The sequence below is a fragment of the Heteronotia binoei genome, chromosome 6, assembly GCF_032191835.1.
Source record: "Heteronotia binoei isolate CCM8104 ecotype False Entrance Well chromosome 6, APGP_CSIRO_Hbin_v1, whole genome shotgun sequence".
Taxonomy (NCBI): domain Eukaryota; kingdom Metazoa; phylum Chordata; class Lepidosauria; order Squamata; family Gekkonidae; genus Heteronotia; species Heteronotia binoei.
In genome coordinates, this window is record NC_083228.1 from 11,036,994 (window position 1) to 11,052,118 (window position 15,125).

The 15,125-nt window shown below is 47.6% G+C and overlaps 1 protein-coding gene across 2 annotated transcripts in view; it reads left to right on the forward strand.

Annotated features, from left to right (window-relative positions):
- Positions 1 to 9,282: 9,282 nt before the first annotated feature.
- PRXL2A (peroxiredoxin like 2A) overlaps positions 9,283 to 15,125 on the forward strand; it is a 46,490-nt gene continuing 40,647 nt past the window's right edge. Inside the window, exon 1 of one of the 2 annotated variants that reach the window (XM_060241024.1) lies at positions 9,283 to 9,442. The gene's annotated coding sequence lies outside the window, so the exon portion shown is untranslated. The remainder of the gene's footprint in view (positions 9,443 to 15,125) is intronic. The other variant, XM_060241022.1, reaches the window with a different exon arrangement.

The window sequence follows — 15,125 nt, forward strand, 5'->3', positions numbered from 1 at the left end:
GCGGGGGTTGGGGGCACTTTGCAGCCATCAGCTCTACCTCTCTCCCCCTCCCCAGCCCGTTCCATGTGGCTTCTTCCACCTCCCTCCTCTCTGCCTGTTGCTTTTGCTGCCGCAGCGCACTGTACTCTGCTGAGCTCTCCCAGCTCCGGCTGCTGCTGACGCTTCACCAGCTCAGCCATGGCAAAAAGAGAGAGAGCAGGCTGCGCCCCAGAGGCCCCTCTGGAAGCTGCAGGGCACTGTCTGGAAGTTGGGGGCAGTGCCCCCACAGGCCCCCCCCCCGAGGCAACGGGCTTGCTCAGAAATGCCTTATGCGCAAGGAGGTAGTTCTAGGGTTACCATCTCTACCAGTTTTACCCAAAGTTGTCCCCTTATGTTGATGGGTTTCTGTCTGGAGAAAAGACACTTAGGGTAAAATGGGAAAGGATTTTTGTCTGACTGAATGGGATTGAATCGTCCCGAGAACCCTAACTCCGTCAGATTCTTCAGTGCACGTAATTGAATTTTCAGTGCAGATTGTTCAAATCGCCTCTCTTGCGCTCTGCCAAATCCCCTTTTCCTTACAAAAGAAATAGAAAATGTGATGCTTTGCGTAGCTGAGTAGTGTTGGGGTGGGAGAAGTTTCCATGGACCCAGGGTGCTGTTGATTTTATCTCAGGTGGTTTTGCATAGCTCTCTTGACAAAATACTAATTTATTTGGCTATGCAAGCTGTTTCGTAGCCAAAGGTGCACCTTTGCAGCCAATGCAAAGTGGGAAACGGCCTATGTGTGGGACCTTGAGTAACTGGGCTGTAGCTGTCCTTGTCTCCAATGCTGGGCCCCTAGGAGCTCCTTTTAATTTTTCCTGCTCTCTGTCCTCATTACCTAGAATAATGGGGCTGGAGGCTCTTTAGCTTGGAGAAACGTCGACTGTGGGGTGACATGAACAAAATAGGAGGCAATTGCACCTTTAAGACCAACTTAGTTTTATTCAGAACGTAAGCTTTTGTGTGCATGCACACTTCTTCAGACGAGGAACACGATAAGAGGTTTACAAGATTATGCACGGGATAGAGGACGCAGAGAAAGAAGTCCTTTTCTCCCTTTCTCACAATACGAGAACTCATGGGCACTCAATGAAATTGCTGAGCAGTTGGGTTAGAACGGATAAAAGGAAGTCCTTCACCCAAAGGGTGATTAACACATGGAATTCACTGCCATAGGAGGTGGTGGCAGCTACAAGCATAGCCAGCTTCAAGAGGGGATTAGTTAAACATATGGAGCAGAGGTCCATCAGTGGCTCTTAGTCACAGCGTATTGTTGGAACTCTGTCTGGAGCAAGCGATGCTCTGTAATCTTGGTGCTTGGGAGGGGCAACAGTGTGAGGACTTCTAGTGTCCTGGCCCCATTGATGGACCTCCTGATAGCACCTGGCTTTTTGGCCACCATGTGACACAGAGTGTTGGACTGGATGGGCCATTGGCCTGATCCAACGTGGCTTCTCTTATGTTCTTAATGGGAAGGAACTCCACTGTGTGGAAACTGGCTTGTTGTAACAGACGTAGGTGCACCAATAACCATAGTGTAAGGTCTTGTTGCTTAGACAAGAACAGCATGGAGGGAAGGTGGAGCTGAAAAATGCCCCCAGCCTTTCTTCTCAACATTTTCCCATCAAAAAATGGCAAGAACTTTCCTTTTTGATACTATCTCCCTTGTTGTGTCCTCACCGTAAATAAAAGGAGTCGGTCGTTCAGATGATCTGGAACAGAGCAGAGGTCCATCAGTGGCTGTTAGCCACAGTGTATTGTTGGAACTCTCTGTCTGGGGCAGTGATGCTCTGTATTCTTGTGCTGGGGGGGGCACCGTGGGAGGGCTTCTAGTGTCCTGGCCCCACTATTTATTTATTTATTCATTTATTTATTTGACTTACCGTATATCCCGCCTTCCTCGCTGAAGCAGGCTCAGGGCGGCTCACATTGAAAGGTCATGAAAACCAGTATTCATAAGCCGTATCATAAAAATATAAAATACATCATGAGTAAAAAAACATATAAAACAATGGTAGGTACTATTTGATCTTTCAGTAGAATGTACTAATAATGGCGGGTAACTGCCAATTCAGTCATTGTAGTTTAGCGTATCAAGCTAAGAATCCCAGGTCACAATTTGAGGTGGGCCAAATAATGTCTATTTTTCTTGGGCCAGATGGTGTAATATCCATTTTCTGTTGCCCACGATTTTAGTTTGGAAATGGACCTCCTGATGTCACCTGGTTTTTTTGGCCACTGTGTGACACAGAGCGTTGGACTGGATGAGCCATTGGCTTGATCCAACATGGCTTCTCTTATGTTCTTATGTGACACAAAGTGTTGGACTGGATGGGCCATTGGCCTGATCCAACATGGCTTCTCTTATGTTCTTATGTGACTGGATGGGCCATTGGCCTGACCCAACATGGCTTCTCTTATGTTCTTATGTGACTCAGAGTGTTGGACTGGATGGGCCATTGGCCTGATCCAACATGGCTTCTCTTACGTTCTTCTGTGACACAGAGTGTTGGACTGGATGGGCCATTGGCCTGAGCCAACATGCCTTCTCTTATGTTCTTATGTGACACAGAGTGTTGGAGAGTGTTGGACTGGATGGGCCATTGGCCTGATCCAACAGGACTTCTCTTATGTTCTTATGTGACTCAGAGTGTTGGACTGGATGGGCCATTGGCCTGATCCAACAGGACTTCTCTTATGTTCTTATGAACAGGGACACCCCACTGTGGGCCCACATACCCCCCTACCCTGCTGTAGCCCAAGAGTATCTGATTGGCTGAGCAGATTTTTTTAAAAAGTTGTTCTGTCGGTAGCTGCTGCCGCAGCACAAAAATCTTCACTGTGTGACTGAAGGTGAGCTGTGTATATATAAGCAAATATTTTTTAAAATAATATGTTCATTTTAAAAGATATTCTGTTGAGCAGAACTTCTGCCTGGAATGTAGAAGCTGCTATTAGAATTACGTGTATCTAGACTCCCTGACATTTTGTGGTTGGCTCTGCCTCCTTTGGCAGCCATTTTGTGGCTGTGCCTTCCACCCTGTGTCACGATTCCAAAGGTGCTTGGAGGCTTAAAGAAGTCGGGAGACCCAGGCCTGCAACAAAACAGCTACTTCTAAGATCTCTTTCCATGCCCCTCCCCGCCTCCCTCTGTTAGGGAGGGGCCGTGGCTCAGTGGTAGAGCCGTCTGCTTAGAATTCAGAAGGTCCCAGGTTCAATTCCCACTATCTCCAGTTAAAAGGATCAGTTGGGTGATGTGAAAGCCCTCTGCCTGAGCTGCTGCCAGTCTGAGTTGACAATACTGACCTTGAAAGGACCAATGGTGTGACAACTTCATGCGTTCATATGTGGGGTCTGTTTGTAGAGGGTGCCCCGTGTACGTTGCAGCTATTAAGTCATTCTTTTATTTCTACTTGTTAAGTTATCTCTCGTCCGTTGGTAGTTCCTATGTAAAACTAAAATAACAAAACCCAGACTTAAGGTCTAGCCAGCAAAAATGGTATTAATGTGATAGGGTGGAAAAACTTTTCAAGCAAAACCTCCCCCCCCCCCCTCAAGTTCAGAAGGAAATTAACATCATCAAAACCTAAAATTTATGACAGTGTTATACGTTAGAAAGTTACTGCCGGCCTCTTACATCTACCCGCCGCAGAAAGGAAAACCGATTCCTTCGGTTTCCTCTATTTCTAATTAGTGGCTCGGGAAGTGTGAAAAGGGTCACTGCGCATTATGTGCTGGGGCTGTGCCTGCTGTGGGTGGAGGTGTAATTAGAGAAGAGTTATTGTGCCCAAAGACAATTCTGAATGTCAGACAGGGGAAGAAATGAATCCACTCGTTAGGAAGACCTGACCTTAAATAGGTTATCCGCTAGGCCAGATGGCAGAAGTTGAGGGAAAAGTCAGCCAATTTCTTCTGAGCCTCCATGACATTAGCTCTTTTTGGATGAGGAGGATACCTGCTCTGGTCCTGTATGATTATGTTACTGTTTGGGCTGTTGTGGCCTTTGTGGTAAGCGGAGTTGCTGCAAAATCTGTCCCTTGTATAGAGGCTTAATCAGGTTTCATTTGGGGCAGGAGCGGAGCTCTGGAACCCAAACCTCTAAATTTTGTTGTGCTCTTTCTTTCTTACCCCCCCCCCCCAAAAAAAAATACTTGCTTCTGGGCTCCGTTGTTCAAACCCCCCTGGGAGAATTTGGCTGAACTCTAAGATTTGATAAACTTTCTAATATTTTTCTGATATTTCCCCCCACAAAAAATGGGGAAATAACCAGGGCTTTTTTTTTTTTGTAGCAGGAACTCCTTTGCATATTAGGCCACACATCCCTGATCAGTGTTCCCTCTAAGCTGAGTTAGCATGAGCTAGCTCACAGATTTTTAGCCTCCAGCTCACACATTTTTGTCTTAGGAAGGCTGACCCCAGAGAATTTATGCAGTAGCTCACAACTTTAATGCCAGTAGCCCACAAAGTAGAATTTTGGCTCATAAGATTCTGCAGCTTAGGGGGAACATTACCCCTGAGGTAGCAAATCCTCCAAGAGCTTACAGTAGGCTCTGTAAAAAGAGCCCTGTAAGCTCCAGGAGGATTGGCTACATCAGGGGTGTGTGGCCCAATATGGAAAGGAATTCCTGCTACAAAAAAAGCCCTGAAAGTGACCAAACCATATAAAGCAGAGAGACGGAAATCAACATGCCACTGTGGCCACGGAGAAGAAAGTAATTTTAAAAGTATGACGGGAGTAAGGTTTGATTATGACAATTATAATTCAAAACACATTTTAAGGTAGATGCTGAGCTGATACCAAGGTGATGTCAAGGGTGTGGTGTCAAGGGTGCGTGGCATATGAGGTGCTAATGAGCTCTGGCACCTCTTTTTCTACAAAATGAACCCCGGAGGGGTTTCATACATTTAACCAAACGGCAATGGAATGGACTGATGCAGGTGGATGGGAAGAGGAACAGGAGTAGGAATTGGATTTATACCTCCATCCTTCACTACCTGAAGGTGTCTTGGAGCAGCTTACAATTGCCTTCCCTTCCTCTCCCCACAACGAGCACCTTGTGAGGTAGGTGTGACTGAGAGAGCTCTGAGAGAATTGAATGCCCGAGGTCACCCAGTTGGCTGCATGTGGAGAAGTGGGGAATCAAAACTGGTTCTCCAGATATTAAAGTCTCCCACTCTTAACTATTACACCAAACTGGCTCTCCCAGTGATTATATACTTTACACTTCTGAATGGTTGTACACATTTTTCAAACCGCTATCATTATTAATGTAATATCTTCTGGGAGCTCGCGGCAGCATACATAAGCCCTCCTCTAGTTTATCTCCAAAACAGCCCTGTGAGGTAGGCTAGGGCTGGACTGGTCCAAGCTCACGCAATAAGTTCTAAGTGATGGCTTGGGCTTTTTTTGGTAGCAGGAACTCCTTTGCATATATTAGGTCACACACCCCTGACGTAGCCAATCCTCCTGAAGTTTCCTGTAGGCCCTGTACTAAGAGCCCCGTAAGCTCTTGGAGGATTGGCTGCATCAGAGGGGTGTGGCCTAATATGCAAAGGAGTTCCTGCTACAAAAAAAAGCCCTGGCTCAAATACTTCAGTTTTCCTGGTCTTAGTCCAACACTAACCACTGTGCCACACTGTCTAGAACAGGGGTGTCAAACATACGGCGCAGGGGCTGAATCAGACCCCTGGAGGCCTCCTATCAGGTTCCCAAGCAACTTAGTGTTATCTGCTTCCTTCTCTCTCTTGCTTCTTTCTGCATCACAGCTTGCCTTGCCAGGTTTGTTCAGTTGCACACGAGCTACAGAGCGAAGCCTCTATTTTCTCTATTGGCTGAGGCTCCTCCCTCGGGGAGGAAGGGGGGTGGGAAGCAGAACTTGCTTTGCCAGGCTCCCTCTATTGCACAGCTTTATTTTAAGGTTTTTTTTTTTTTAAATTGTGTTTGTCTATGTCCTTTATAAAGTTTATATCTCTGCTTCCTAATCTTAAAGAGGCACAAACATGGCCCGGCCCAACAAGGTCTCATTAATGTCAGCTCTGGTCCTCATAACAAATGATTTTGACACCCGTGAACACTAGAATGTCACTGAGAGGACAACGTAGGAGTCAAGTTTCACCTTTAAGACCAACGAAGTTTTATTCAGAATGTTGGCTTTCGTGTGCTAGAAGGAGACTTCATCAGACTTGGTCTTAAAGGTGCGCTTGACTCCCGCTTTGTTCTGTTGCTTCAGACCAACACGGCTGCCCACTTGGATGTCACTGAGAGGTTCCCCATAGCCTTCTCCACAGCCAACCTGATCAAGTATTTAGGGTTGCCATCCTCCAGGCTTTTGTCACAATAACCTATTGGTTGTGTTGCTCATAATCCATTGTGACTTCTCCCCCAAGCTGCAACTTCCAGGGAAATCTTGGAGGTCTCCAGTAACTACAGTTGATCTCCAGACTGCCCAAATAGTTTCTCCTGGATAAAACAACAGCTTTGGAGGGTGTCCTCTATGGTGTTATACCCTACTGGAGCCCTCCCCCTTTGCAAATTGCACTGCTTACTTGTAGAACAGCAAAAAGCAGGAAACTTCCACGGTGTGGTATGTCAGGAACTGTGGGCTGAACCAGAAGGTTGCTTAGCTGCTTGAGGCAACATTCCGTCCTACCTTTTTAAAGTAAGGGCAGGGTTATAATGGAACCAAGAGCTCTAGGGCAGGGCTGTCAAACTCATTTTCTAGGAGGGCTGGGTCTAACATAAATGGGACCTTGTCGGGCCGGGCCATGTGTCTCATAAAATGTAAAGCCAGGTAGTGGAGACGTAAACTTTATAAAGGACACAGACAAACAGGTGAAGATTTTTTAAAAGCTTTAAATTGAACATTCTGAAAAGATTAGCACTTGCAATATTCCATGAGCCCCCAAAGAAGGTGCCCCTATCTTTCAGTCTTTCCAAGGGAGGGAAGGCATTTAAAAGGGGTGCGGTCCCTTAAATGTGATGGCCAGGACTCCACTTGTAGTTCAATCCTTCTCGTCATACCCTTGCTTCTGGCTCCACTCCCCAAAGTCTCCTGGCTTCACCCCCAAAGTCCCCAGATATTTCTTGATTTGGACCTGGCAACCCTAACTGGAAATGCTGGGGATTGGGAGCCAATAGGATCACAAGTTGCCGATTTCGTCCTGGTTCTGCAGTCTCATCCCTAAAGGCCTAACTTAGGGTTGCCAAGTTGGAGTCCTATCCTTTATTATTTATTTGTAGAAGAAGCCCAGCAGGGACTCATTTGCATATTAGGCCACACCCCTCGATATCACCATTGTTTTACATAGGGTTTTTGCTGAAAAACCCCCAGCAGGGACTAATTTGCATATTAGGCCATACCCCCTGACACCAAGCCAGCTGGAACTGTGTTCCTGTACATTCCTGCTAAAAAAAAAAGCCCTGATTATTTCCAAATAAGGGAAGGCATTTAAAAGGTATGCGGTCCCTTTAAATGTGATGGGCGGAACTCCCTTCCGAGTTCAATGAGGCTTGTCACACCCTTGCTCCTGGCTCCACCCTCAAAGTCTCCTGGCTCCATCCCCAAAGTCCCCAGGTATTTGCTTTGCACCTGGCAACCCTACACCAAGGGCAAACTGGGCAAAAAGGGGGGGGCATCTGGGCCATGAGTCATTTTCTTTTTCTGCCCTAGACCTTGAATCCTGGTCCAGCCCAGTCCCCAAACTGTTTTCCAACACTAGAATCACAGAATGTCAAGCATGAGATTTCAAAACAACCAGTCCTTGGGTTTTGAAACAAAGTGTGGTTTATTGATAATCCATGTGGCTCAGCCCAGCTAGGTATTGGAACTGATACTTCTCGGCTTGACTTCGCGAACGAAGACCCAAGAAGGGTGCAGTAGTCCACGTCTGCTGCAGGCTCGCTGGTGGCTGACAAGACCAATGCGGGACAGGCAGATCCGGCCACAGCGGCTGCAGGGAAAAGTCTGATTTAGGGTTGGTCCTGTAGCAGTGCGATTCTTCCTCAATCTCCTTTTGTCCTCAAGACCAGCTATGCGTGTGTTCTCAAAGGAAGAGACAGCCTGGTGGATGGTGTGCCTCCATGCTTTGCGATCTGAGGCTAGGTCAGACCACTGGTGATGGTTGATGCGACAGGTGCCAAGGGATTTCTTCAAGGAGTCCTTGTACCTCTTCTTTGGTGCCCCTCTATTTCGATGGCCGGTGGAGAGTTCGCCATACAGGGCAATCTTGGGAAGGCAGTGGTTTTCCATCCTAGAAATATGCCCTGCCCAGCGCAGCTGCGTCTTCAACAGCAGTGCTTTGATGCTTGTAACCTCCGCCCTCTTGAGGACTTCAGTGTTGGTCACAAAGTCACTCCAGTGGATGTTGAGGATGGTGCGAAGGCAGCGCTGATGAAAGCGCTCAAGGAGTCGCAGGTGATGACGGTATAAAACCCACAATTCAGAGCCGTAGATGAGGGTTTGTAAACATTGATCTTTGTGCCTTTTTTCAGATGCTTGTTGCTCCACACTCTTTTGTGCAGTCGGCCAAATGCACGATTTGCCTTTGCCAGCCTGTTGTCAATTTCCTTGTCGATCTTGGCATCTGAGGAGATGATGCACCCCAGGTAGCTGAACTGCTGGACTGTCTTCAGAACTGATTCACCCACAGTGATGCAGGGAGGGTGATAATCTTCCTGGGGTGCAGGCTGGTGGAGAACTTAGTAACAACAGAATACATGCTTTAAAATGGCACATCAAAGGTTCTATAAACAATTCTACATTCACGTGTGAAATTCACACTCTAACTTCCTTATCTCTATTGCAGTTGGCGCATCCTGGGTCCAGGCCTTGCGGGCCTGGGAATGAGTCCCAGGAGGTCTTATCAAAGAGGTCTTATCAAAGAGGGCATTCCTGCATTTGTTAGTAAAAGCGAAAGAAGCAAGGGAGGGGGGTTTGCTACTTGGATGTGCCTGAATATAATTCATGGTTAGTAACAATTATATGATCCGACAATGATAGAAATATAGAAATTACAAAACAGAAAATTCACGATGCTTGACACAGAATCATAAGCTCACAGAGCTGGTTTCTACCATTCCATGAGTCAAGGGTAGAATGCCACTTTGGGGACAGGGCGGAGCCAGGATAAAAGGTCTAGTGCAGAATTAGCCGATTATTGATTCCCCCCCCCCCAAGGGGAGGGGTGGGGGTGGAAATGTGGCTTTCCCTGTGAATCAGGGACTGAGGGCTCGATTCGCCAGCCTGGGCTCGTCTGCTCGGCGTTCTGCTTGGGCGCCTCGCGGCTGCTTGAAAGGCCACTGCAGCCGGCGGGCTCCGGCAAAGCGCAGCAGGCGCCGGTTGGAGGAGGCTGGATTCGGCGACGCTCGCCTGAGCGGGGGGCAAGAGCCCTCCGGAGCATCGCTAGCTGTCCTTGGAGTGTGAGTACCGCGGGCTTCCCGGGCGGGGACGCGCCTAGTGCAATGCAACGCAATGCACGGCAGTGCAACGCAATGCAGTGCAGAAATTCTTATGCAAGTAGCAATTGCAAGGCTCCCGCAGCAGCTTGCAGGTAGCAAGAAGTGGGCGGGGGTTTCGCCGGCTCCGGCCCTTTTCCTCGGGGCTGCCGGCTTTCTTAGGGGAGGGAGGCTTTTAAAAAATTCCATTGCCAGTCATTGATGCAGTGCGCGGGTCAGCTTTTGAGCAAGCACTTGGCGCGGATGGTGCGACTAGGGGTGCCAAGTCCAATTCGAGAAGGGTCTGGGGGCTTGGGGGGGGGGCGGAGCCGGGAGACTTTGGGGGTGGAGCAAGGGTGCGACAAGCCCCATTGAGCTCCAGAGGGAGTGCTGGCCGCCGCCTTTAAAGGGACCGCACGCCTTTGAAATGCCTTGCCTCCGTTTAGAAATGATGAAGGATAGGGGCGCCTTCCTTGGGGGCTCTTTGGATTGGACCCTCCCCCCCCCCGTCCAATCTTTTTGAAACTTGGAGGGTCTTTGGAGAAGAGGCGCAGGACGCTACGCTGCAAATTTGGTGCCTCTCTCTTTAAAAAGCTCCTGCCCAGACCCCCAGATACACATAGATCAATTCACCATTTTACTCTATGGGAATCAATCCCCATGGGGAATAATGGACTGCGCAGCAGACATCTCTCTTCTCCCCCTCCCTCTTTCTGATGACCCTGAAGGGGGGGGGAGAGGGCCTCAGAACCGGGGGATCCCCTGCCCCCACCTGGGGATTGGCAACTCTAGTGGCAACGCATCGGCTGTTCAGATATTGTCTGCAGGGTCTAATCCACAATCCCGGTTCTTTTCACAAGCCCCACTTTGGAAACCACCCCCCCCCCTCCTGCAAGTGGATAGCTGCAATCACACGCACTAAATAATGCACTTTCAGTTCACTTTGGATGCACATTTCAGCTGGATCGTGCCAGTTCACCCAGTAAAATCCAGTTGGAAAAGTGCACTGGAAGTGGATCTGAAAGTGCATTATTTGGTGTGTGTGACGGCAGCCAAAGCTTCAAAGTTATGCAGGACTTTTTGTGGTTAAAACAATTTATCATAATGTAATATATTGTAATGGTATGTTATCATTTGTCATTAAATGTTAATACACATAGATCGCATTTTCTCCACCCCACCCCCCCTTTTGGTGACCCCCCAGCAGTGCCTTCCCCCTTAACAAACATCTCCATATTACTATTTAATTTAGTTTGGTATAAGGTAATAAACTCTTATCTATTAAAGAATCTTTCTCTAAAAAGCCCAAAGGTTATAATTATAGATTTCAGGTTTTCACGGCTGGTAACATCATTAGGGTTTGTGGAATCTTTCGGGCTCAAGTGCCGTGTTCTACTGGAGAAAGTTTTCCTTCCAGACGTTTCGTTCTCAGCTGCGGAGAACATCCTCAGTGGCGTTGCAGCCGGAGCACGCGCTCTGACCTTCTTGGCTGCTGTGCATGGAGCCAAGAATGCACAGCAGCCAAGAAGGTCAGAGCACCTGCTCCGGCTGCAACGCCACTGAGGATGTTCTCCGCAGCTGAGAACGAAACGTCTGGAAGGAAAACTTTCTCCAGTAGAACACGGCACTTGAGCCCGAAAGATTCTACAAACCCTAGTTATAATTATAATCCATCTTCATGGTAGTTCTTCTCAGTCGTTAGCAAGTAAACGAAAAAGTTATAATCCAATAATCCTATTTTTTTAAAAACTGTAATCCATATATAGTTTCTTTAAAGATTAACCATTGTCAAAAATCACCCAGTGTCCTTTAACGTTGTTATGCAGGACTTTTCCTTGCGTGTCTCTGTGTGGGGAAGAGCTTTGTGTGGCTTACAAGCTTGCGTTTGCTGTTTGCCTTCAAAACCCCCTTGTTTGAGTCGATAGTTTATACGATTGCCAACTCCAGGTTGGGAAATTCTAAAAGATTGTGGCGGGGGGGGGAATGGAATCTGGGGAGGGTGGAGAAGAGCCTCAGCAGGGTATTGTGCCATCAAGTCTGCCCTCCAAAACAGCCATCTTCTCCAAGGGATCTGATCTTTATTGTGTCTCTGAGAGGAATCTCCAGGACCCACCTGGAGGTTGGCAACCCTAGGAAAGTCACGGGGATTGCTTTTGAGTAAACGGCAATAAAAAGTGTTCCTAAATCCTGCTTCTTGCTCTGGGGCCGTGTTCCCTCTAAGCTGCAGAGCCGTGTGAGGAAAAACTCTACTTTGTGAGCTACTGGCATGAAAGCTGTGAGCAGCTGCGTAAAGTATTGTGCTCTGGTGTCAGTTTTCCTGAGCTCACACAAAAATGTGTGATCTGGAGGCTAAAAATCTGTGAGCTAGCTCATGCTAACTCCGCTTAGAGGGAACACAGCTCTGGGGGACCAGCGCTTTCACTGAGACTTGTCCTTTGGGTTTAGGGGTTAGGTGAACTTTGGTGATCTGAAAGTTTTGCTGAAATCAATAGGACGAGATATCAGGTATAATGTGCGCTTAATGTGCAATGCAAGATCATTGCACAACCTGTACGGAACGAGGAGAGACTGCGCGCTAAAGTATAATTAACTTCAGTATTGACTTTAGAAAATACGAGTTAGCAGTTTATTTCCCTTGCCGCTGTTTGGATTTTTGTTCACCAGGTTGGGTTTTCAAAAAAAAAAAAAAGGAAAGGAAAGGAAATCGGCTTACCAATTTGGCAAACAAAAAGCATAGATTCAGATCAGGAGATAAAGGGAACTTAATTGAAATATGCATATAGCCAGCATGTGTGTAAGAAGTAGGAGAAAGGAGTTCCATCTCTTTTCTCCCCCGCTTTTTTCCCTAGTAAAGTCCAAGGGCTGGGCTTTCTATACATACAAGGTCAAAGGGCAGAGAGGCAGTGTGAGTGGAGGAAAGGATTAAACGAGTGGGGAGGAAGGGGTTAAACAAGCCAGGCTTCTTTTTGTGACTTTTGCCAGTGGCTTGATGTGGAGGAACCAGCGAATGACGTTTTTGCAGAGTAGAAGCAAACTGGAGTGCAACTCAAGAAATATCTGGGGACTTTGGGGGTGGAGCCAGGAGACCTTGGGGGTGGAGCCAAGAGAAAAGTTGTGGCAAGCACAACTGAACACTGAAGGGAGTTTTGGCCATCACATTTTAAAGGGACCACAGTCCTTTTAAATGCCTTCCTTCCATTTGGAATAATGAAGGATAGCGGTACCATCTTTGGGGGCTCAGAGAATTGGACCCCCCACTCCAGTCTTTTTGACTGGGTTTTTTGGGTTGTTTTTTTTTTTTTGCGGAGACACACCAGATGCTATGTTTGGCGTAGCGGTTAAGTGTGTGGACTCTAATATGGGAGAACCAGGTTTGATTCCCCACTCCTCCACTTGCAGCTGCTGGAATGGCGATTCAGCCATAGCTCTCACAGAGGTTGTCCTTGAGAGGAATTTATCAACAAATTGTTGGCAGCCGCAGAATCTGACCTAATGTCCACAAGATTAAGAAATGGCAATGTGCAAAAATGCCAAGAGGAATGGGACCCTATTTATAAATGGGTTAAAAGCAGAGGTGTCGGATCGGAGTAACCATGGGGTTTTTCCCCCTTTTGCCTTTTTTGATGCTTAACTCTCTCCATCTCCCAGTGTGTATGGTTGGGTAGATGTCAGTTGTTAGATGTTAGATGTTAGTTTGCAGTTGATTGTTTGTATCTATCTTGTTTGTGGTTTGTGAGAGATGATTGTTTATGTATTCTCTGTCTATTTTTATTTTATTTCTTTGTCTTTTCTTTTATTTGTATTATTTCTTCTTAATAAAACTTTAAAATTTAAAAAAAAAAAGAGAGGACAACTGCTGTGGGAGCCCTCTCAGCCTTACCCACCTCACAGGGTGTGTCTGCTGTGGGGGCAGAAGATAAAGGAGACTATAAGCTGCTCTGAGTCTCTGATTCAGAGAGAAGGGCGGGGTATAAATCTGCAGTCTTCTTCTATGCTGAAAATTTGGTGCCTCTACCTCAAAAAGCAGCCCCCCCCCCGGAGCCCCAGATAATCATTATATATATATATATATATATATATATATTTTGATTTATATCCCCGCCAAAGCAGGCTCAGGGTGGCTTACAACATAAAATCCCACAGACAATTAAAATTAATAAGTATTAAAATTACACATTCAGTAATAAAACAGATATTCATTGGTTAAAACTGAATATTGAATTGGTGTTATTCCAGTGGCGACGGCCTTCTTCCACTTCTCTTAAATACCGGTGCCGTGTCAATTAAATGCCATCCGGAAGAGGACAGTCTTGCAGGCCCTGCGGAACTGCACAAGGTTCCGCAAGGCCCTCACTTCATCTGGCAGTTGATTCCACCAGCCGGGGGCTGCAGTTGAGAAGGCCCTGTCTCTGGTTGATTTTAATCGGGCCGGGGATTACTAATAGATTTTGTGATCCCAATCTGAGTACTCTCTGGGGAACATGTGGGGAGAGACGGTCCCTAAGGTAGGCAGGTCCTAGGCCATATAGGGCTTGAAAGGTGATAACCAGCACCTTGTAATGAATCCGGTATACTATTGGCAGCCAGTGCAGTTCCCGCAGTCCCAGCTGAATGTGCTCCCACCTGGGAAGCCCCAGTAACAGCCTGGTGGCCACATTCTGCACTAGCTGCAGCTTCTGGGTTCAGCACAAGGGCAGCCCCATGTAGAGGGCATTACAGTAGTCCAACCTTGAGGTGACCGTTGCATGGATCACTGTTGCCAGGTCGCCACGCTCCAGGAAGGGGACCAGCTGCCTTGCCTGCCTGAGATGGAAAAACGGATTTAGCAGTGGCTGCTGTCTGGGCCTCCGTTGTCAAGGCAGGCTCCAGTAGCACCCCCAAGCTCTTGACCTTGTGCGCCATTGTCAGTGGCGCAGCGTCAAATGCCGGTAGGGGAATTTCCCTTCCCAGACCGCCATGACTCAGGCAAAGGACCTCTGTTCTTGCTGGATTGAGCTTCAGTCTACTCAGCCTAAGCCATCCAGCCACGGCTTGTAGCGCCAGGTCCAAATCTTCTGGGACACAGTCAGGCCGGCCATCCATCAGTAGATAGAGCTGGGTGTCATCAGCGTACTGGTGGCAACCCAACCCATACCTCTGAGCAATTTGGGAAAGGGGGTGCATGTAGATGTTGAACAACATCGGGGAGGGCACCGCCCCCTGAGGCACCCCGCAGTCAAGCGCATGCCTCCTGGATAGTTCACCCCCAATCGACATCCTTTGTCCCCGATCATTGAGGAAAGAGGAAAGCTGTTGCAAGGCCAACCCTGGAATCCCTGCGTCGACGGGACGGCGGGTCAGCAACTGATGGTCGACCCTTTCTCACAATACAAGAACTTGTGGGCATTCGATGAAATTGCTGAGCAGTCAGGTTAAAACGGATAGAAGGAAGTACTTCTTCACCCAAAGAGTGATTAACATGTGGAATTCACTGCCACTGGAGGTGGTAGCGGCTACAAGCATAGCCAGCTTCAAGAGGGGTTTGGATAAAAATATGGAACAGAGGTCCATCAGTGGCTATTAGCCACAGTGTGTGTGTGTGTGTATAATTTTTTTTTGGCCACTATGTGACACAGAGTGTTGGACTGGATGGGCCATTGGCCTGATCCAATATGGCTTCTCTTATGTT